Below are 22,763 nucleotides of genomic sequence, written 5' to 3'. Positions count from 1 at the left end.
TAAAACTATCCTCTGCTATATGCATTTTTTTTGTTAATTAAAGTAATCCAAAACTGGGATTGATATTTTTGCTCTTTTATTTTTCATTAAAGTACAATAACTTTTACCATTTTAATTTGTTTTAATAGTGTATTGAAAGTATTGTTTTCTTTTAAAAATCCACTTAATTTTCTTTACCCTATTATTAAAATGGTAATTGACAAAAACAAACTACATTGTCACCAGAAGAGCAATACAAAATGTACAAGTGATATATTAAAATCATCTTTCCAGCTTGAATTTCAATGATGCATTGGGGCAACGATTTTGTGAGAAACATTTTCACCCTTAAATAAAGATTTTCTTAATTCCTTACCTGTGTGCTAATTAGATATCACCTTGTTTTCACATTAAACAGACTTCCACATGAGAAAGCAGCAAGGATGCAGTGGCGTTAATGTTTCCTGGTGTCAACCTGTATTATTTCAGTAGACATTGAAATGAGGATGCATCTTGCTGCCTTTCCAATGAAGCAAGTTTAATTTAGTAATAGGTGAAAAACCATCCTTACAAAGGTGTTAATCAGAGACTTGGCTTTGTGGACACTTTTCAGAGAACAAATTTGTTAGCATAAAAATAAAGCCAGAAAATGAAGAGCTGTTTAATCACTCAATTGGATTTTTTTGCCAGCATATTTCTTTTTCTCTGCAACCCACTGCTAAATTGTGCTTCCTAGCTGTTTTTATAAAATCACTGAATCAAATCTAACTCTGATTACATCAGAGAAGGCCAGGTACCCTACACCATAAGAGGGGGTTTGAAATTTTGACTTGTCTACTTAAAGATCACCAAAATCTGATAACAAGGTCAATTACGTCCCTGGTTGGGATTGAACCACCAACCTTTTGGTTAATAGCCAGACACACTAACCGATTGCGCCACAGAGACACTTTGCAAAAAGTGGATACTGACAAAGTCTAATAAGCATACATCTAGAACGTTTCCTAGAAAAACTTTAAAAAGTCAATAATCTGGAGAGTTTTTGTAAGATGTTTCTTCCATCAACCAATGAAGAAACACATTGGTACTTTCCCATGATGAGTGAGTGCTTCAGGATCTCTTGCACTTACATGTGCAGCAGAGTACTGCAATGGAAGCATACAGGGCCCATAACCCAGAGGTAGGCAGATTGAAACTATCCTTTGCTATATGCATTTTTTTTGTTAATTTAAGTAATCAAAACTGGGATTGATATTTTTGCTCTTTTATTTTTACTTAAAGTACAATAACTTTTACCATTTTAATTTGTTTTAATAGTATATTGACAGTATAGTTTTCTTTGAAAAATCCACTTAATTTTCTTTACCCTATTATTAAAAGGGTAATTGACAAAAACAAACTACATTGTCACCAGAAGAGCAATACAAAATGTACAAGTGATATATTAAAATCATCTTTCCAGCTTGAATTTCAATGATGCATTGGGGCAACGATTTTGTGAGAAACATCTTCACCCTTAAATAAAGATTTTCTTAATTCCTTACCTGTGTGCTAATTAGATATCACCTTGTTTTCACATTAAACAGACTTCTACATGAGAAAGCAGCAAGGATGCAGTGGCGTTAATGTTTCCTGGTGTCAACCTGTATTATTTCAGTAGACATTGAAATGAGGATGCATCTTGCTGCCTTTCCAATGAAGCAAGTTTAATTTAGTAATAGGTGAAAAACCATCCCTACAAAGGTGTTAATCAGAGACTTGACTTTGTGGACACTTTTCAGAGAACAAATTTGTTAGCATAAAAATAAAGCCAGAAAATGAAGAGCTGTTTAATCACTCAATTGGATTTTTTTTGACAGCATATTTCTTTTTCTCTGCAACCCACTGCTAAATTGTGCTTCCTAGCTGTTTTTATTAAATCACTGAATCAAATCTAACTCTGATTACATCAGAAAAGGCCAGGTACCCTACACCATAACAGGGGGTTTGAAATTTTGACTTGTCTACTTAAAGATCACCAAAATCTGATAACAAGGTCAATTACGTCCCTTGGTGGGATTGAACCACCAACCTTTTGGTTAGTAGCCGGATACACTAACCGATTGCGCCAGAGAGACACTTCGCTAAAAATACATTCTGACAAAGGCTAATAAGCATACATCTAGAACGTTTCCTAGAAAAACTTTAAAAAGTCAATAATCTGGAGAGTTTTTGTAAAATGTTTCTTCCATCAACCAACGAAGAAACACATTGGTACTTTCCCATGATGAGTGAGTGCTTCAGGATCTCTTGCACTTACATGTGCAGCAGAGTACTGCAATGGCCCATAACCCAGAGGTAGGCAGATTGAAACTATCCTTTGCTATATGCATTTTTTTTGTTAATTTAAGTAATCAAAACTGGGATTGATATTTTTGCTCTTTTATTTTTACTTGAAGTACAATAACTTTTACCATTTTAATTTGTTTGAATAGTATATTGACAGTATAGTTTTCTTTAAAAAATCCACTTAATTTTCTTTACCCTATTATTAAAAGGGTAATTGACAAAAACAAACTACTTTGTCACCAGAAGAGCAATACAAAATGTACAAGTGATATATTAAAATCATCTTTCCAGCTTGTATTTCAATGATGCATTGGGGCAACGATTTTGTGAGAAACATCTTCACCCTTAAATAAAGATTTTCTTAATTCCTTACCTGTGTGCTAATTAGATATCACCTTGTTTTCACATTAAACAGACTTCCACATGAGAAAGCAGCAAGGATGCAGTGGCGTTAATGTTTCCTGGTGTCAACCTGTATTATTTCAGTAGAAATTGAAATGAGGATGCATCTTGCTGCCTTTCCAATGAAGCAAGTTTAATTTAGTAATAGGTGAAAAACCATCCCTACAAAGGTGTTAATCAGAGACTTGGCTTTGTGGACACTTTTCAGAGAACAAATTTGTTAGCATAAAAATAAAGCCAGAAAATGAAGAGCTGTGTAATCACTCAATTGGATTTTTTTTGCCAGCATATTTCTTTTTCTCTGCAACCCACTGCTAAATTGTGCTTCCTATCTGTTTTTATAAAATCACTGAATCAAATCTAACTCTGATTACATCAGAGAAGGCCAGGTACCCTACACCATAACGGGGGGTTTGAAATTTTGACTTGTCTACTTAAAGATCACCAAAATCTGATAACAAGGTCAATTACGTCCCTGGGTGGGATTGAACCACCAACTTTTTGGTTAGTAGTCGGACACACTAACCGATTGCGCCACAGAGACACTTTGCAAAAAGTACATACTGACAAAGACTAATAAGCATTCATCTAAAATGTTTCCTAGAAAAACTTTAAAAAGTCAATAATCTGGAGAGTTTTTGTAAGATGTTTCTTCCATCCACCAACGAAGAAACACATTGGTACTTTCCCATGATGAGTGAGTGCTTCAGGATCTCTTGCACTTACATGTGCAGCAGAGTACTGCAATGGAAGCATGCTGGGCCCATAACCCAGAGGTAGGCAGATTAAAACTATCCTCTGCTATATGCATTTTTTTGTTAATTAAAGTAATCCAAAACTGGGATTGATATTTTTGCTCTTTTATTTTTCATTAAAGTACAATAACTTTTACCATTTTAATTTGTTTTAAAAGTATGTTGAAAGTATTGTTTTCTTTTAAAAATCCACTTAATTTTCTTTACCCTATTATTAAAATGGTAATTGACAAAAACAAACTACATTGTCAGCAGAAGAGCAATACAAAATGTACAAGTGATATATTAAAATCATCTTTCCAGCTTGAATTTCAATGATGCATTGGGGCAACGATTTTGTGAGAAACATTTTCACCCTTAAATAAAGATTTTCTTAATTCCTTACCTGTGTGCTAATTAGATATCACCTTGTTTTCACATTAAACAGACTTCCACATGAGAATTCAGCAAGGATGCAGTGGCGTTAATGTTTCCTGGTGTCAACCTGTATTATTTCAGTAGACATTGAAATGAGGATGCATCTTGCTGCCTTTCCAATGAAGCAAGTTTAATTTAGTAATAGGTTAAAAACCATCCTTACAAAGGTGTTAATCAGAGACTTGGCTTTGTGGACACTTTTCAGAGAACAAATTTGTTAGCATAAAAATAAAGCCAGAAAATTAAGAGCTGTTTAATCACTCAATTGGATTTTTTTTTGCCAGCATATTTCTTTTTCTCTGCAACCCACTGCTAAATTGTGCTTCCTAGCTGTTTTTATAAAATCACTGAATCAAATCTAACTCTGATTACATCAGAGAAGGCCAGGTACCCTACACAAGAACAGGGGGATTTGAAATTTTGACTTGTCTACTTAAAGATCACCAAAATCTGATAACAAGGTCAATTACGTCCCTGGGTGGGATTGAACCACCAACCTTTTGGTTAATAGCCGTGCACACTAACTGATTGCGCCACAGAGACACTTTGCAAAAAGTACATACTGACAAAGGCTAATAAGCATACATCTAGAACGTTTCCTAGAAAAACTTTAAAAAGTCAATAATCTGGAGAGTTTTTGTAAGATGTTTCTTCCATCAACCAACGAAGAAACACATTGATACTTTCCCATGATGACTGAGTGCTTCAGGATCTCTTGCACTTACATGTGCAGCAAAGTACTGCAATGGAAGCATGCTGGGCCCATAACCCAGAGGTAGGCAGATTGAAACTATCCTTTGCTATATGCATTTTTTTTTTGTTAATTTAAGTAATCAAAACTGGGATTGATATTTTTGTTCTTTTATTTTTACTTAAAGTACAATAACTTTTACCATTATAATTTGTTTTAATAGTATATTGACAGTATAGTTTTCTTTAAAAAATCCACTTAATTTTCTTTACCCTATTATTAAAAGGGTAATTGACAAAAACAAACTACATTGTCACCAGAAGAGCAATACAAAATGTACAAGTGATATATTAAAATCATCTTTCCAGCTTTTATTTCAATGATGCATTGGGGCAACGATTTTGTGAGAAACATTTTCACCCTTAAATAAAGATTTTCTTAATTCCTTACCTGTGTGCTAATTAGATATCACCTTGTTTTCACATTAAACAGACTTCCACATGAGAAAGCAGCAAGGATGCAGTGGCGTTAATGTTTCCTGGTGTCAACCTGTATTATTTCAGTAGACATTGAAATGAGGATGCATCTTGCTGCCTTTCCAATGAAGCAAGTTTAATTTAGTAATAGGTGAAAAACCATCCTTACAAAGGTGTTAATCAGAGACTTGGCTTTGTGGACACTTTTCAGAGAACAAATTTGTTAGCATAAAAATAAAGCCAGAAAATGAAGAGCTGTTTAATCACTCAATTGGATTTTTTTGCCAGCATATTTCTTTTTCTCTGCAACCCACTGCTAAATTGTGCTTCCTAGCTGTTTTTATAAAATCACTGAATCAAATCTAACTCTGATTACATAAGAGAAGGCCAGGTACCCTACACCATAAGAGGGGGTTTGAAATTTTGACTTGTCTACTTAAAGATCACCAAAATCTGATAACAAGGTCAATTACGTCCCTGGGTGGGATTGAACCACCAACCTTTTGGTTAATAGCCATACACACTAACTGATTGCGCCACAGAGACACTTTGCAAAAGTACATACTGACAAAGGCTAATAAGCATTCATCTAAAACTTTTCCTAGAAAAACTTTAAAAAGTCAATAATCTGGAGAGTTTTTGTAAGATGTTTCTTCCATCAACCAACGAAGAAACACATTGGTACTTTCCCATGATGAGTGCGTGCTTCAGGATCTATTGCACTTACATGTGCAGCAGAGTACAGCAATGGAAGCATGCTGGGCACATAACCCAGAGGTAGGCAGATTGAAACTATCCTCTGCTATATGCATTTTTTTTGTTAATTTTAGTAATCAAAACTGGGATTGATATTTTTGCTTTTTTATTTTTACTTAAAGTACAATAACTTTTACCATTTTAATTTGTTTTAATAGTATATTGACAGTATAGTTTTCTTTAAAAAATCCACTTAATTTTCTTTACCCTATTATTAAAAGGGTAATTGACAAAAACAAACTACATTGTCACCAGAAGAGCAATACAAAATGTACAAGTGATATATTAAAATCATCTTTCCAGCTTGAATTTCAATGATGCATTGGGGCAACGATTTTGTGAGAAACATCTTCACCCTTAAATAAAGATTTTCTTAATTCCTTACCTGTGTGCTAATTAGATATCACCTTGTTTTCACATTAAACAGACTTCTACATGAGAAAGCAGCAAGGATGCAGTGGCGTTAATGTTTCCTGGTGTCAACCTGTATTATTTCAGTAGACATTGAAATGAGGATGCATCTTGCTGCCTTTCCAATGAAGCAAGTTTAATTTAGTAATAGGTGAAAAATCATCCCTACAAAGGTGTTAATCAGAGACTTGGCTTTGTGGACACTTTTCAGAGAACAAATTTGTTAGCATAAAAATAAAGCCAGAAAATGAAGAGCTGTTTAATCACTCAATTGGATTTTTTTTGCCAGCATATTTCTTTATCTCTGCAACCCACTGCTAAATTGTGCTTGCTAGCTGTTTTTATAAAATCAATGAATCAAATCTAACTCTGATTACATCAGAGAAGGCCAGGTACCCTACACCATAACAGGGGGTTTGAAATTTTGACTTGTCTACTTAAAGATCACCAAAATCTGATAACAAGGTCAATTACGTCCCTGGGTGGGATTGAACCACCAACCTTTTGATTAGTAGCCGGACACACTAACCGATTGCGCCACAGAGACACTTTGCAAAAAGTACATACTGACAAAGGCTAATAAGCATACATCTAGAACGTTTCCTAGAAAAACTTTAAAAAGTCAATAATCTGGAGAGTTTTTGTAAGATGTTTCTTCCATCAACCAACGAAGAAACACATTGGTACTTTCCCATGATGACTGAGTGCTTCAGGATCTCTTGCACTTACATGTGCAGCAGAGTACTGCAATGGAAGCATGCTGGGCCCATAACCTAGAGGTAGGCAGATTAAAACTATCCTCTGCTATATGCATTTTTTTTGTTAATTAAAGTAATCCAAAACTGGGATTGATATTTTTGCTCTTTTATTTTTCATTAAAGTACAATAACTTTTACCATTTTAATTTGTTTTAATAGTGTATTGAAAGTATTGTTTTCTTTTAAAAATCCACTTAATTTTCTTTACCCTATTATTAAAATGGTAATTGACAAAAACAAACTACATTGTCACCAGAAGAGCAATACAAAATGTACAAGTGATATATTAAAATCATCTTTCCAGCTTGAATTTCAATGATGCATTGGGGCAACGATTTTGTGAGAAACATTTTCACCCTTAAATAAAGATTTTCTTAATTCCTTACCTGTGTGCTAATTAGATATCACCTTGTTTTCACATTAAACAGACTTCCACATGAGAAAGCAGCAAGGATGCAGTGGCGTTAATGTTTCCTGGTGTCAACCTGTATTATTTCAGTAGACATTGAAATGAGGATGCATCTTGCTGCCTTTCCAATGAAGCAAGTTTAATTTAGTAATAGGTGAAAAACCATCCTTACAAAGGTGTTAATCAGAGACTTGGCTTTGTGGACACTTTTCAGAGAACAAATTTGTTAGCATAAAAATAAAGCCAGAAAATGAAGAGCTGTTTAATCACTCAATTGGATTTTTTTGCCAGCATATTTCTTTTTCTCTGCAACCCACTGCTAAATTGTGCTTCCTAGCTGTTTTTATAAAATCACTGAATCAAATCTAACTCTGATTACATCAGAGAAGGCCAGGTACCCTACACCATAAGAGGGGGTTTGAAATTTTGACTTGTCTACTTAAAGATCACCAAAATCTGATAACAAGGTCAATTACGTCCCTGGTTGGGATTGAACCACCAACCTTTTGGTTAATAGCCAGACACACTAATCGATTGCGCCACAGAGACACTTTGCAAAAAGTGGATACTGACAAAGTCTAATAAGCATACATCTAGAACGTTTCCTAGAAAAACTTTAAAAAGTCAATAATCTGGAGAGTTTTTGTAAGATGTTTCTTCCATCAACCAATGAAGAAACACATTGGTACTTTCCCATGATGAGTGAGTGCTTCAGGATCTCTTGCACTTACATGTGCAGCAGAGTACTGCAATGGAAGCATACAGGGCCCATAACCCAGAGGTAGGCAGATTGAAACTATCCTTTGCTATATGCATTTTTTTTGTTAATTTAAGTAATCAAAACTGGGATTGATATTTTTGCTCTTTTATTTTTACTTAAAGTACAATAACTTTTACCATTTTAATTTGTTTTAATAGTATATTGACAGTATAGTTTTCTTTGAAAAATCCACTTAATTTTCTTTACCCTATTATTAAAAGGGTAATTGACAAAAACAAACTACATTGTCACCAGAAGAGCAATACAAAATGTACAAGTGATATATTAAAATCATCTTTCCAGCTTGAATTTCAATGATGCATTGGGGCAACGATTTTGTGAGAAACATCTTCACCCTTAAATAAAGATTTTCTTAATTCCTTACCTGTGTGCTAATTAGATATCACCTTGTTTTCACATTAAACAGACTTCTACATGAGAAAGCAGCAAGGATGCAGTGGCGTTAATGTTTCCTGGTGTCAACCTGTATTATTTCAGTAGACATTGAAATGAGGATGCATCTTGCTGCCTTTCCAATGAAGCAAGTTTAATTTAGTAATAGGTGAAAAACCATCCCTACAAAGGTGTTAATCAGAGACTTGACTTTGTGGACACTTTTCAGAGAACAAATTTGTTAGCATAAAAATAAAGCCAGAAAATGAAGAGCTGTTTAATCACTCAATTGGATTTTTTTTGACAGCATATTTCTTTTTCTCTGCAACCCACTGCTAAATTGTGCTTCCTAGCTGTTTTTATTAAATCACTGAATCAAATCTAACTCTGATTACATCAGAAAAGGCCAGGTACCCTACACCATAACAGGGGGTTTGAAATTTTGACTTGTCTACTTAAAGATCACCAAAATCTGATAACAAGGTCAATTACGTCCCTTGGTGGGATTGAACCACCAACCTTTTGGTTAGTAGCCGGATACACTAACCGATTGCGCCAGAGAGACACTTCGCTAAAAATACATTCTGACAAAGGCTAATAAGCATACATCTAGAACGTTTCCTAGAAAAACTTTAAAAAGTCAATAATCTGGAGAGTTTTTGTAAAATGTTTCTTCCATCAACCAACGAAGAAACACATTGGTACTTTCCCATGATGAGTGAGTGCTTCAGGATCTCTTGCACTTACATGTGCAGCAGAGTACTGCAATGGCCCATAACCCAGAGGTAGGCAGATTGAAACTATCCTTTGCTATATGCATTTTTTTTGTTAATTTAAGTAATCAAAACTGGGATTGATATTTTTGCTCTTTTATTTTTACTTGAAGTACAATAACTTTTACCATTTTAATTTGTTTGAATAGTATATTGACAGTATAGTTTTCTTTAAAAAATCCACTTAATTTTCTTTACCCTATTATTAAAAGGGTAATTGACAAAAACAAACTACTTTGTCACCAGAAGAGCAATACAAAATGTACAAGTGATATATTAAAATCATCTTTCCAGCTTGTATTTCAATGATGCATTGGGGCAACGATTTTGTGAGAAACATCTTCACCCTTAAATAAAGATTTTCTTAATTCCTTACCTGTGTGCTAATTAGATATCACCTTGTTTTCACATTAAACAGACTTCCACATGAGAAAGCAGCAAGGATGCAGTGGCGTTAATGTTTCCTGGTGTCAACCTGTATTATTTCAGTAGAAATTGAAATGAGGATGCATCTTGCTGCCTTTCCAATGAAGCAAGTTTAATTTAGTAATAGGTGAAAAACCATCCCTACAAAGGTGTTAATCAGAGACTTGGCTTTGTGGACACTTTTCAGAGAACAAATTTGTTAGCATAAAAATAAAGCCAGAAAATGAAGAGCTGTGTAATCACTCAATTGGATTTTTTTTGCCAGCATATTTCTTTTTCTCTGCAACCCACTGCTAAATTGTGCTTCCTATCTGTTTTTATAAAATCACTGAATCAAATCTAACTCTGATTACATCAGAGAAGGCCAGGTACCCTACACCATAACGGGGGGTTTGAAATTTTGACTTGTCTACTTAAAGATCACCAAAATCTGATAACAAGGTCAATTACGTCCCTGGGTGGGATTGAACCACCAACCTTTCGGTTAGTAGCCAGACACACTAACCGATTGCGCCACAGAGACACTTTGTAAAAAGTACATACTGACAAAGGCTAATAAGCATACATCTGGAACGTTTCCTAGAAAAACTTTAAAAAGTCAATAATCTGGAGAGTTTTTGTAAGATGTTTCTTCCATCAACCAACGAAGAAACACATTGGTACTTTCCCATGATGAGTGAATGCTTCAGGATCTCTTGCACTTACATGTGCAGCAGAGTACTGCAATGGAAGCATGCTGGGCCCATAACCCAGAGGTAGGCAGATTGAAACTATCCTTTGCTATATGCATTTTTTTTTTGTTAATTTAAGTAATCAAAACTGGGATTGATATTTTTGCTCTTTTATTTTTACTTAAAGTACAATAACTTTTACCATTTTAATTTGTTTTAATAGTATATTGACAGTATAGTTTTCCTTAAAAAAATCCACTTAATTTTCTTTACCCTATTAATAAAAGGGTAATTGACAAAAACAAACTACATTGTCACCAGAAGAGCAATACAAAATGTACAAGTGATATATTAAAATCATCTTTCCAGCTTGAATTTCAATGATGCATTGGGGCAACGATTTTGTGAGAAACATCTTCACCCTTAAATAAAGATTTTCTTAATTCCTTACCTGTGTGCTAATTAGATATCACCTTGTTTTCACATTAAACAGACTTCTACATGAGAAAGCAGCAAGGATGCAGTGGCGTTAATGTTTCCTGGTGTCAACCTGTATTATTTCAGTAGACATTGAAATGAGGATCATCTTGCTGCCTTTCCAATGAAGCAAGTTTAATTTAGTAATAGGTGAAAAACCATCCCTACAAAGGTGTTAATCAGAGACTTGGCTTTGTGGACACTTTTCAAAGAACAAATTTGTTAGCATAAAAATAAAGCCAGAAAATGAAGAGCTGTTTAATCACTCAATTGGATTTTTTTTGCCAGCATATTTCTTTTTCTCTGCAACCCACTGCTAAATTGTGCTTCCTAGCTGTTTTTATAAAATCACTGAATCAAATCTAATTACATCAGAGAAGGCCAGGTACCCTACACCAAACAGGGGGTTTGACATTTTGACTTGTCTACTTAAAGATCACCAAAATCTGATAACAAGGTCAATTACGTCCCTTGTTGGGATTGAACCACCAACATTTTGGTTAGTAGCCGGACACACTAACCGATTGCGCCACAGAGACACTTTGCAAAAAGTACATACTGACAAAGTCTAATAAGCATACATCTAGAACGTTTCCTAGAAAAACTTTAAAAAGTCATTAATCTGGAGAGTTTTTGTAAGATGTTTCTTCTATCAACCAATGAAGAAACACATTGGTACTTTCCCATGATGAGTGAGTGCTTCAGGATCTCTTGCACTTACATGTGCAGCAGAGTACAGCAATGGAAGCATGCTGGGCCCATAACCCAGCGGTAGGCAGATTGAAACTATCCTCTGCTATATGCATTTTTTTTGGTTAATTAAAGTAATCCAAAACTGGGATTGATATTTTGGCTCTTTTATTTTTACTTAAAGTACAATAACTTTTACCATTTTAATTTGTTTTAATAGTATATTGACAGTATTGTTTTCTTTCAAAAATCCACTCAATTTTCTTTACCCTATTATTAAAATGGTAATTGACAAAAACAAACTACATTGTCACCAGAAGAGCAATACAAAATGTACAAGTGATATATTAAAATCATCTTTCCAGCTTGAATTTCAAAGATGCATTGGGGCAACGATTTTGTGAGAAACATCTTCACCCTTAAATAAAGATTTTCTTAATTCCTTACCTGTGTGCTAATTAGATATCACCTTGTTTTCACATTAAACAGACTTCTACATGAGAAAGCAGCAAGGATGCAGTGGCGTTAATGTTTCCTGGTGTCAACCTGTATTATTTCAGTAGACATTGAAATGAGGATGCATCTTGCTGCCTTTCCAATGAAGCAAGTTTAATTTAGTAATAGGTGAAAAACCATCCCTACAAAGGTGTTAATCAGAGACTTGGCTTTGTGGACACTTTTCAGAGAACAAATTTGTTAGCATAAAAATAAAGCCAGAAAATGAAGAGCTGTTTAATCACTCAATTGGATTTTTTTTGCCAGCATATTTCTTTTTCTCTGCAACCCACTGCTAAATTGTGCTTCCTAGCTGTTTTTATTAAATCACTGAATCAAATCTAACTCTGATTACATCAGAAAAGGCCAGGTACCCTACACCATAACAGGGGGCTTGAAATTTTGACTTGTCTACTTAAAGATCACCAAAATCTGATAACAAGGTCAATTACCTCCCTGGGTGGGATTGAACCACCAACCTTTTGGTTAGTAGCCGGATACACTAACCGATTGCGCCACAGAGACACTTCGCTAAAAATATATTCTGACAAAGGCTAATAAGCATACATCTAGAACGTTTCCTAGAAAAACTTTAAAAAGTCAATAATCTGGAGAGTTTTTGTAAAATGTTTCTTCCATCAACCAACGAAGAAACACATTGGTACTTTCCCATGATGAGTGAGTGCTTCAGGATCTCTTGCACTTACATGTGCAGCAGAGTACTGCAATGGAAGTATGCTGGGCCCATAACCCAGAGGTAGGCAGATTGAAACTATCCTTTGCTATATGCATTTTTTTGTTAATTTAAGTAATCAAAACTGGGATTGATATTTTTGCTCTTTTATTTTTACTTGAAGTACAATAACTTTTACCATTTTAATTTGTTTGAATAGTATATTGACAGTATAGTTTTCTTTAAAAAATCCACTTAATTTTCTTTACCCTATTATTAAAAGGGTAATTGACAAAAACAAACTACATTGTCACCAGAAGAGCAATACAAAATGTACAAGTGATATATTAAAATCATCTTTCCAGCTTGAATTTCAATGATGCATTGGGGCAACGATTTTGTGAGAAACATCTTCACCCTTAAATAAAGATTTTCTTAATTCCTTACCTGTGTGCTAATTAGATATCACCTTGTTTTCACATTAAACAGACTTCCACATGAGAAAGCAGCAAGGATGCAGTGGCGTTAATGTTTCCTGGTGTCAACCTGTATTATTTCAGTAGACATTGAAATGAGGATGCATCTTGCTGCCTTTCCAATGAAGCAAGTTTAATTTAGTAATAGGTGAAAAACCATCCCTACAAAGGTGTTAATCAGAGACTTGGCTTTGTGGACACTTTTCAGAGAACAAATTTGTTAGCATAAAAATAAAGCCAGAAAATGAAGAGCTGTTTCATCACTCAATTGGATTTTTTTTGCCAGCATATTTCTTTTTCTCTGCAACCCACTGCTAAATTGTGCTTCCTAGCTGTTTTTATAAAATCAATGAATCAAATCTAACTCTGATTACATCAGAGAAGGCCAGGTACCCTACACCATAACAGGGGGTTTGAAATTTTGACTTGTCTACTTAAAGATCACCAAAATCTGATAACAAGATCAATTACATCCCTGGGTGGGATTGAACCACCAACCTTTTGGTTAGTAGCCAGACACACTAACCGATTGCGCCACAGAGACACTTTGCAAAAAGTACATACTGACAAAGGCTAATAAGCATACATCTAGAACGTTTCCTAGAAAAACTTTAAAAAGTCAATAATCTGGAGAGTTTTTGTAAGATGTTTCTTCCATCAACCAACGAAGAAACACATTGGTACTTTCCCATGATGAGTGAGTGCTTCAGGATCTCTTGCACTTACATGTGCAGCAGAGTACTGCAATGGAAGCATGCTGGGCCCATAACCCAGAGGTAGGCAGATTGAAACTATCCTTTGCTATATGCATTTTTTTTTGTTAATTTAAGTAATCAAAACTGGGATTGATATTTTTGCTCTTTTATTTTTACTTAAAGTACAATAACTTTTACCATTTTAATTTGTTTTAATAGTATATTGACAGTATAGTTTTCTTTAAAAAATCCACTTAATTTTCTTTACCCTGTTATTAAAAGGGTAATTGACAAAAACAAACTACATTGTCACCAGAAGAGCAATACAAAATGTACAAGTGATATATTAAAATCATCTTTCCAGCTTGAATTTCAATGATGCATTGGGGCAACAATTTTGTGAGAAACATCTTCACCCTTAAATAAAGATTTTCTTAATTCCTAACCTGTGTGCTAATTAGATATCACCTTGTTTTCACATTAAACAGACTTCTACATGAGAAAGCAGCAAGGATGCAGTGGCGTTAATGTTTCCTGGTGTCAACCTGTATTATTTCAGTAGACATTGAAATGAGGATGCATCTTGCTGCCTTTCCAATGAAGCAAGTTTAATTTAGTAATAGGTGAAAAACCATCCCTACAAAGGTGTTAATCAGAGACTTGGCTTTGTGGACACTTTTCAAAGAACAAATATGTTAGCATAAAAATAAAGCCAGAAAATGAAGAGCTGTTTAATCACTCAATTGGATTTTTTTTGCCAGCATATTTCTTTTTCTCTGCAACCCACTGCTAAATTGTGCTTCCTAGCTGTTTTTATAAAATCACTGAATCAAATCTAACTCTGATTACATCAGAGAAGGCCAGGTACCCTACACCATAACAGGGGGTTTGAAATTTTGACTTGTCTACTTAAAGATCACCAAAATCTGATAACAATGTCAATTACATCCCTGGCTGGGATTGAACCACCAACCTTTTGGTTAGTAGCTGGACACACTAACCGATTGCGCCACAGAGACACTTTGCAAAAAGTACATACTGACAAAGTCTAATAAGCATACATCTAGAACGTTTCCTAGAAAAACTTTAAAAAGTCAATAATCTGGAGAGTTTTTGTAAGATGTTTCTTCCATCAACCAATGAAGAAACACATTGGTACTTTCCAATGATGAGTGAGTGCTTCAGGATCTCTTGCACTTACATGTGCAGCAGAGTACTGCAATGGAAGCATACAGGGCCCATAACCCAGAGGTAGGCAGATTGAAACTATCCTTTGCTATATGCATTTTTTTTGTTAATTTAAGTAATCAAAACTGGGATTGATATTTTTGCTCTTTTATTTTTACTTAAAGTACAATAACTTTTACCATTTTAATTTGTTTTAATAGTATATTGACAGTATAGTTTTCTTTAAAAAATCCACTTAATTTTCTTTACCCTATTATTAAAAGGGTAATTGACAAAAACAAACTACATTGTCACCAGAAGAGCAATACAAAATGTACAAGTGATATATTAAAATCATCTTTCCAGCTTGAATTTCAAAGATGCATTGGGGCAACGATTTTGTGAGAAACATCTTCACCCTTAAATAAAGATTTTCTTAATTCCTTACCTGTGTGCTAATTAGATATCACCTTGTTTTCACATTAAACAGACTTCTACATGAGAAAGCAGCAAGGATGCAGTGGCGTTAATGTTTCCTGGTGTCAACCTGTATTATTTCAGTAGACATTGAAATGAGGATGCATCTTGCTGCCTTTCCAATGAAGCAAGTTTAATTTAGTAATAGGTGAAAAACCATCCCTACAAAGGTGTTAATCAGAGACTTGGCTTTGTGGACACTTTTCAGAGAACAAATTTGTTAGCATAAAAATAAAGCCAGAAAATGAAGAGCTGTTTAATCACTCAATTGGATTTTTTTTGCCAGCATATTTCTTTTTCTCTGCAACCCACTGCTAAATTGTGCTTCCTAGCTGTTTTTATTAAATCACTGAATCAAATCTAACTCTGATTACATCAGAAAAGGCCAGGTACCCTACACCATAACAGGGGGCTTGAAATTTTGACTTGTCTACTTAAAGATCACCAAAATCTGATAACAAGGTCAATTACCTCCCTGGGTGGGATTGAACCACCAACCTTTTGGTTAGTAGCCGGATACACTAACCGATTGCGCCACAGAGACACTTCGCTAAAAATATATTCTGACAAAGGCTAATAAGCATACATCTAGAACGTTTCCTAGAAAAACTTTAAAAAGTCAATAATCTGGAGAGTTTTTGTAAAATGTTTCTTCCATCAACCAACGAAGAAACACATTGGTACTTTCCCATGATGAGTGAGTGCTTCAGGATCTCTTGCACTTACATGTGCAGCAGAGTACTGCAATGGAAGCATGCTGGGCCCATAACCCAGAGGTAGGCAGATTGAAACTATCCTTTGCTATATGCATTTTTTTGTTAATTTAAGTAATCAAAACTGGGATTGATATTTTTGCTCTTTTATTTTTACTTGAAGTACAATAACTTTTACCATTTTAATTTGTTTGAATAGTATATTGACAGTATAGTTTTCTTTAAAAAATCCACTTAATTTTCTTTACCCTATTATTAAAAGGGTAATTGACAAAAACAAACTACATTGTCACCAGAAGAGCAATACAAAATGTACAAGTGATATATTAAAATCATCTTTCCAGCTTGAATTTCAATGATGCATTGGGGCAACGATTTTGTGAGAAACATCTTCACCCTTAAATAAAGATTTTCTTAATTCCTTACCTGTGTGCTAATTAGATATCACCTTGTTTTCACATTAAACAGACTTCCACATGAGAAAGCAGCAAGGATGCAGTGGCGTTAATGTTTCCTGGTGTCAACCTGTATTATTTCAGTAGACATTGAAATGAGGATGCATCTTGCTGCCTTTCCAATGAAGCAAGTTTAATTTAGTAATAGGTGAAAAACCATCCCTACAAAGGTGTTAATCAGAGACTTGGCTTTGTGGACACTTTTCAGAGAACAAATTTGTTAGCATAAAAATAAAGCCAGAAAATGAAGAGCTGTTTCATCACTCAATTGGATTTTTTTTGCCAGCATATTTCTTTTTCTCTGCAACCCACTGCTAAATTGTGCTTCCTAGCTGTTTTTATAAAATCAATGAATCAAATCTAACTCTGATTACATCAGAGAAGGCCAGGTACCCTACACCATAACAGGGGGTTTGAAATTTTGACTTGTCTACTTAAAGATCACCAAAATCTGATAACAAGATCAATTACATCCCTGGGTGGGATTGAACCACCAACCTTTTGGTTAGTAGCCAGACACACTAACCGATTGCGCCACAGAGACACTTTGCAAAAAGTACATACTGACAAAGGCTAATAAGCATACATCTAGAACGTTTCCTAGAAAAACTTTAAAAAGTCAATAATCTGGAGAGTTTTTGTAAGATGTTTCTTCCATCAACCAACGAAGAAACACATTGGTACTTTCCCATGATGAGTGAGTGCTTCAGGATCTCTTGCACTTACATGTGCAGCAGAGTACTGCAATGGAAGCATGCTGGGCCCATAACCCAGAGGTAGGCAGATTGAAACTATCCTTTGCTATATGCATTTTTTTTTGTTAATTTAAGTAATCAAAACTGGGATTGATATTTTTGCTCTTTTATTTTTACTTAAAGTACAATAACTTTTACCATTTTAATTTGTTTTAATAGTATATTGACAGTATAGTTTTCTTTAAAAAATCCACTTAATTTTCTTTACCCTGTTATTAAAAGGGTAATTGACAAAAACAAACTACATTGTCACCAGAAGAGCAATACAAAATGTACAAGTGATATATTAAAATCATCTTTCCAGCTTGAATTTCAATGATGCATTGGGGCAACAATTTTGTGAGAAACATCTTCACCCTTAAATAAAGATTTTCTTAATTCCTAACCTGTGTGCTAATTAGATATCACCTTGTTTTCACATTAAACAGACTTCTACATGAGAAAGCAGCAAGGATGCAGTGGCGTTAATGTTTCCTGGTGTCAACCTGTATTATTTCAGTAGACATTGAAATGAGGATGCATCTTGCTGCCTTTCCAATGAAGCAAGTTTAATTTAGTAATAGGTGAAAAACCATCCCTACAAAGGTGTTAATCAGAGACTTGGCTTTGTGGACACTTTTCAAAGAACAAATATGTTAGCATAAAAATAAAGCCAGAAAATGAAGAGCTGTTTAATCACTCAATTGGATTTTTTTTGCCAGCATATTTCTTTTTCTCTGCAACCCACTGCTAAATTGTGCTTCCTAGCTGTTTTTATAAAATCACTGAATCAAATCTAACTCTGATTACATCAGAGAAGGCCAGGTACCCTACACCATAACAGGGGGTTTGAAATTTTGACTTGTCTACTTAAAGATCACCAAAATCTGATAACAATGTCAATTACATTCCTGGCTGGGATTGAACCACCAACCTTTTGGTTAGTAGCTGGACACACTAACCGATTGCGCCACAGAGACACTTTGCAAAAAGTACATACTGACAAAGTCTAATAAGCATACATCTAGAACGTTTCCTAGAAAAACTTTAAAAAGTCAATAATCTGGAGAGTTTTTGTAAGATGTTTCTTCCATCAACCAATGAAGAAACACATTGGTACTTTCCAATGATGAGTGAGTGCTTCAGGATCTCTTGCACTTACATGTGCAGCAGAGTACTGCAATGGAAGCATACAGGGCCCATAACCCAGAGGTAGGCAGATTGAAACTATCCTTTGCTATATGCATTTTTTTTGTTAATTTAAGTAATCAAAACTGGGATTGATATTTTTGCTCTTTTATTTTTACTTAAAGTACAATAACTTTTACCATTTTAATTTGTTTTAATAGTATATTGACAGTATAGTTTTCTTTAAAAAATCCACTTAATTTTCTTTACCTTATTATTAAAAGGGTAATTGACAAAAACAAACTACATTGTCACCAGAAGAGCAATACAAAATGTACAAGTGATATATTAAAATCATCTTTCCAGCTTGAATTTCAATGATGCATTGGGGCTACGATTTTGTGAGAAACATCTTCACCCTTAAATAAAGATTTTCTTAATTCCTTACCTGTGTGCTAATTAGATATCACCTTGTTTTCACATTAAACAGACTTCTACATGAGAAAGCAGCAAGGATGCAGTGGCGTTAATGTTTCCTGGTGTCAAACTGTATTATTTCAGTAGACATTGAAATGAGGATGCATCTTGCTGCCTTTCCAATGAAGCAAGTTTAATTTAGTAATAGGTGAAAAACCATCCCTACAAAGGTGTTAATCAGAGACTTGGCTTTGTGGACACTTTTCAGAGAACAAATTTGTTAGCATAAAAATAAAGCCAGAAAATGAAGAGCTGTTTAATCACTCAATTGGATTTTTTTTGCCAGTATATTTCTTTTTCTCTGCAACCCACTGCTAAATTGTGCTTCCTAGCTGTTTTTATTAAATCACTGAATCAAATCTAACTCTGATTACATCAGAAAAGGCCAGGTACCCTACACCATAACAGGGGGTTTGAAATTTTGACTTGTCTACTTAAAGATCACCAAAATCTGATAACAAGGTCAATTACGTCCCTGGGTGGGATTGAACCACCAACCTTTTGGTTAGTAACCGGATACACTAACCGATTGCGCCACAGAGACACTTCGCTAAAAATGCATTCTGACAAAGGCTAATAAGCATACATCTAGAACGTTTCCTAGAAAAACTTTAAAAAGTTAATAATCTGGAGAGTTTTTGTAATATGTTTCTTCCATCAACCAACGAAGAAACACATTGGTACTTTCCCATGATGAGTGAGTGCTTCAGGATCTCTTGCACTTACATGTGCAGCAGAGTACTGCAATGGAAGCATGCTGGGCCCGTAACCCAGAGGTAGGCAGATTGAAACTATCCTTTGCTATATGCATTTTTTTGTTAATTTAAGTAATCAAAACTGGGATTGATATTTTTGCTCTTTTATTTTTACTTGAAGTACAATAACTTTTACCATTTTAATTTGTTTGAATAGTATATTGACAGTATAGTTTTCTTTAAAAAATCCACTTAATTTTCTTTACCCTATTATTAAAAGGGTAATTGACAAAAACAAACTACATTGTCACCAGAAGAGCAATACAAAATGTACAAGTGATATATTAAAATCATCTTTCCAGCTTGAATTTCAATGATGCATTGGGGCAACGATTTTGTGAGAAACATCTTCACCCTTAAATAAAGATTTTCTTAATTCCTTACCTGTGTGCTAATTAGATATCACCTTGTTTTCACATTAAACAGACTTCCACATGAGAAAGCAGCAAGGATGCAGTGGCGTTAATGTTTCCTGGTGTCAACCTGTATTATTTCAGTAGAAATTGAAATGAGGATGCATCTTGCTGCCTTTCCAATGAAGCAAGTTTAATTTAGTAATAGGTGAAAAACCATCCCTACAAAGGTGTTAATCAGAGACTTGGCTTTGTGGACACTTTTCAGAGAACAAATTTGTTAGCATAAAAATAAAGCCAGAAAATGAAGAGCTGTTTAATCACTCAATTGGATTTTTTTTGCCAGCATATTTCTTTTTCTCTGCAACCCACTGCTAAATTGTGCTTCCTATCTGTTTTTATAAAATCACTGAATCAAATCTAACTCTGATTACATCAGAGAAGGCCAGGTACCCTACACCATAACGGGGGGTTTGAAATTTTGACTTGTCTACTTAAAGATCACCAAAATCTGATAACAAGGTCAATTACGTCCCTGGGTGGGATTGAACCACCAACCTTTCGGTTAGTAGCCAGACACACTAACCGATTGCGCCACAGAGACACTTTGTAAAAAGTACATACTGACAAAGGCTAATAAGCATACATCTAGAACGTTTCCTAGAAAAACTTTAAAAAGTCAATAATCTGGAGAGTTTTTGTAAGATGTTTCTTCCATCAACCAACGAAGAAACACATTGGTACTTTCCCATGATGAGTGAGTGCTTCAGGATCTCTTGCACTTACATGTGCAGCAGAGTACTGCAATGGAAGCATGCTGGGCCCATAACCCAGAGGTAGGCAGATTGAAACTATCCTTTGCTATATGCATTTTTTTTTGTTAATTTAAGTAATCAAAACTGGGATTGATATTTTTGCTCTTTTATTTTTACTTAAAGTACAATAACTTTTACCATTTTAATTTGTTTTAATAGTATATTGACAGTATAGTTTTCCTTAAAAAAATCCACTTAATTTTCTTTACCCTATTATTAAAAGGGTAATTGACAAAAACAAACTACATTGTCACCAGAAGAGCAATACAAAATGTACAAGTGATATATTAAAATCATCTTTCCAGCTTGAATTTCAATGATGCATTGGGGCAACGATTTTGTGAGAAACATCTTCACCCTTAAATAAAGATTTTCTTAATTCCTTACCTGTGTGCTAATTAGATATCACCTTGTTTTCACATTAAACAGACTTCTACATGAGAAAGCAGCAAGGATGCAGTGGCGTTAATGTTTCCTGGTGTCAACCTGTATTATTTCAGTAGACATTGAAATGAGGATGCATCTTGCTGCCTTTCCAATGAAGCAAGTTTAATTTAGTAATAGGTGAAAAACCATCCCTACAAAGGTGTTAATCAGAGACTTGGCTTTGTGGACACTTTTCAAAGAACAAATTTGTTAGCATAAAAATAAAGCCAGAAAATGAAGAGCTGTTTAATCACTCAATTGGATTTTTTTTGCCAGCATATTTCTTTTTCTCTGCAACCCACTGCTAAATTGTGCTTCCTAGCTGTTTTTATAAAATCACTGAATCAAATCTAACTCTGATTACATCAGAGAAGGCCAGGTACCCTACACCATAACAGGGGGTTTGAAATTTTGACTTGTCTACTTAAAGATCACCAAAATCTGATAACAAGGTCAATTACGTCCCTTGGTGGGATTGAACCACCAACCTTTTGGTTAGTAGCCGGATACACTAACCGATTGCGCCACAGAGACACTTCGCTAAAAATGCATTCTGACAAAGGCTAATAAGCATACATCTAGAACGTTTCCTAGAAAAACTTTAAAAAGTTAATAATCTGGAGAGTTTTTGTAAAATGTTTCTTCCATCAACCAACGAAGAAACACATTGGTACTTTCCCATGATGAGTGAGTGCTTCAGAATCTCTTGCACTTACATGTGCAGCAGAGTACTGCAATGGAAGCATGCTGGGCCCATAACCCAGAGGTAGGCAGATTGAAACTATCCTTTGCTATATGCATTTTTTTGTTAATTTAAGTAATCAAAACTGGGATTGATATTTTTGCTCTTTTATTTTTACTTGAAGTACAATAACTTTTACCATTTTAATTTGTTTGAATAGTATATTGACAGTATAGTTTTCTTTAAAAAATCCACTCAATTTTCTTTACCCTATTATTAAAAGGGTAATTGACAAAAACAAACTACATTGTCACCAGAAGAGCAATACAAAATGTACAAGTGATATATTAAAATCATCTTTCCAGCTTGAATTTCAATGATGCATTGGGGCAACGATTTTGTGAGAAACATCTTCACCCTTAAATAAAGATTTTCTTAATTCCTTACCTGTGTGCTAATTAGATATCACCTTGTTTTCACATTAAACAGACTTCCACATGAGAAAGCAGCAAGGATGCAGTGGCGTTAATGTTTCCTGGTGTCAACCTGTATTATTTCAGTAGAAATTGAAATGAGGATGCATCTTGCTGCCTTTCCAATGAAGCAAGTTTAATTTAGTAATAGGTGAAAAACCATCCCTACAAAGGTGTTAATCAGAGACTTGGCTTTG

At 34.6% G+C, this 22,763-nt stretch overlaps 4 non-coding genes across 4 annotated transcripts; all 4 read right to left on the bottom strand.

The window, feature by feature from the left end:
• Positions 1–10,183: 10,183 nt before the first annotated feature.
• TRNAS-ACU (transfer RNA serine (anticodon ACU)) lies at positions 10,184–10,257 on the bottom strand. The gene has a single exon. It is a non-coding gene; the product is annotated as a tRNA-Ser (tRNA).
• A 3,429-nt stretch (positions 10,258–13,686) lies between these two features.
• Positions 13,687–13,760, bottom strand: TRNAS-ACU (transfer RNA serine (anticodon ACU)). Its single transcript has one exon. It is a non-coding gene; the product is annotated as a tRNA-Ser (tRNA).
• A 3,433-nt stretch (positions 13,761–17,193) lies between these two features.
• Positions 17,194–17,267, bottom strand: TRNAS-ACU (transfer RNA serine (anticodon ACU)). The gene has a single exon. It is a non-coding gene; the product is annotated as a tRNA-Ser (tRNA).
• A 3,433-nt stretch (positions 17,268–20,700) lies between these two features.
• Positions 20,701–20,774, bottom strand: TRNAS-ACU (transfer RNA serine (anticodon ACU)). The gene has a single exon. It is a non-coding gene; the product is annotated as a tRNA-Ser (tRNA).
• Positions 20,775–22,763: the final 1,989 nt, after the last annotated feature.

The sequence above is a fragment of the Pseudophryne corroboree genome (assembly GCF_028390025.1).
Source record: "Pseudophryne corroboree isolate aPseCor3 chromosome 7 unlocalized genomic scaffold, aPseCor3.hap2 SUPER_7_unloc_1, whole genome shotgun sequence".
In the NCBI taxonomy this organism is placed as follows: domain Eukaryota; kingdom Metazoa; phylum Chordata; class Amphibia; order Anura; family Myobatrachidae; genus Pseudophryne; species Pseudophryne corroboree.
The sequence above is the reverse complement of the archived record's forward strand: the minus strand, read 5'-3'. Positions and strand labels throughout refer to the sequence as shown.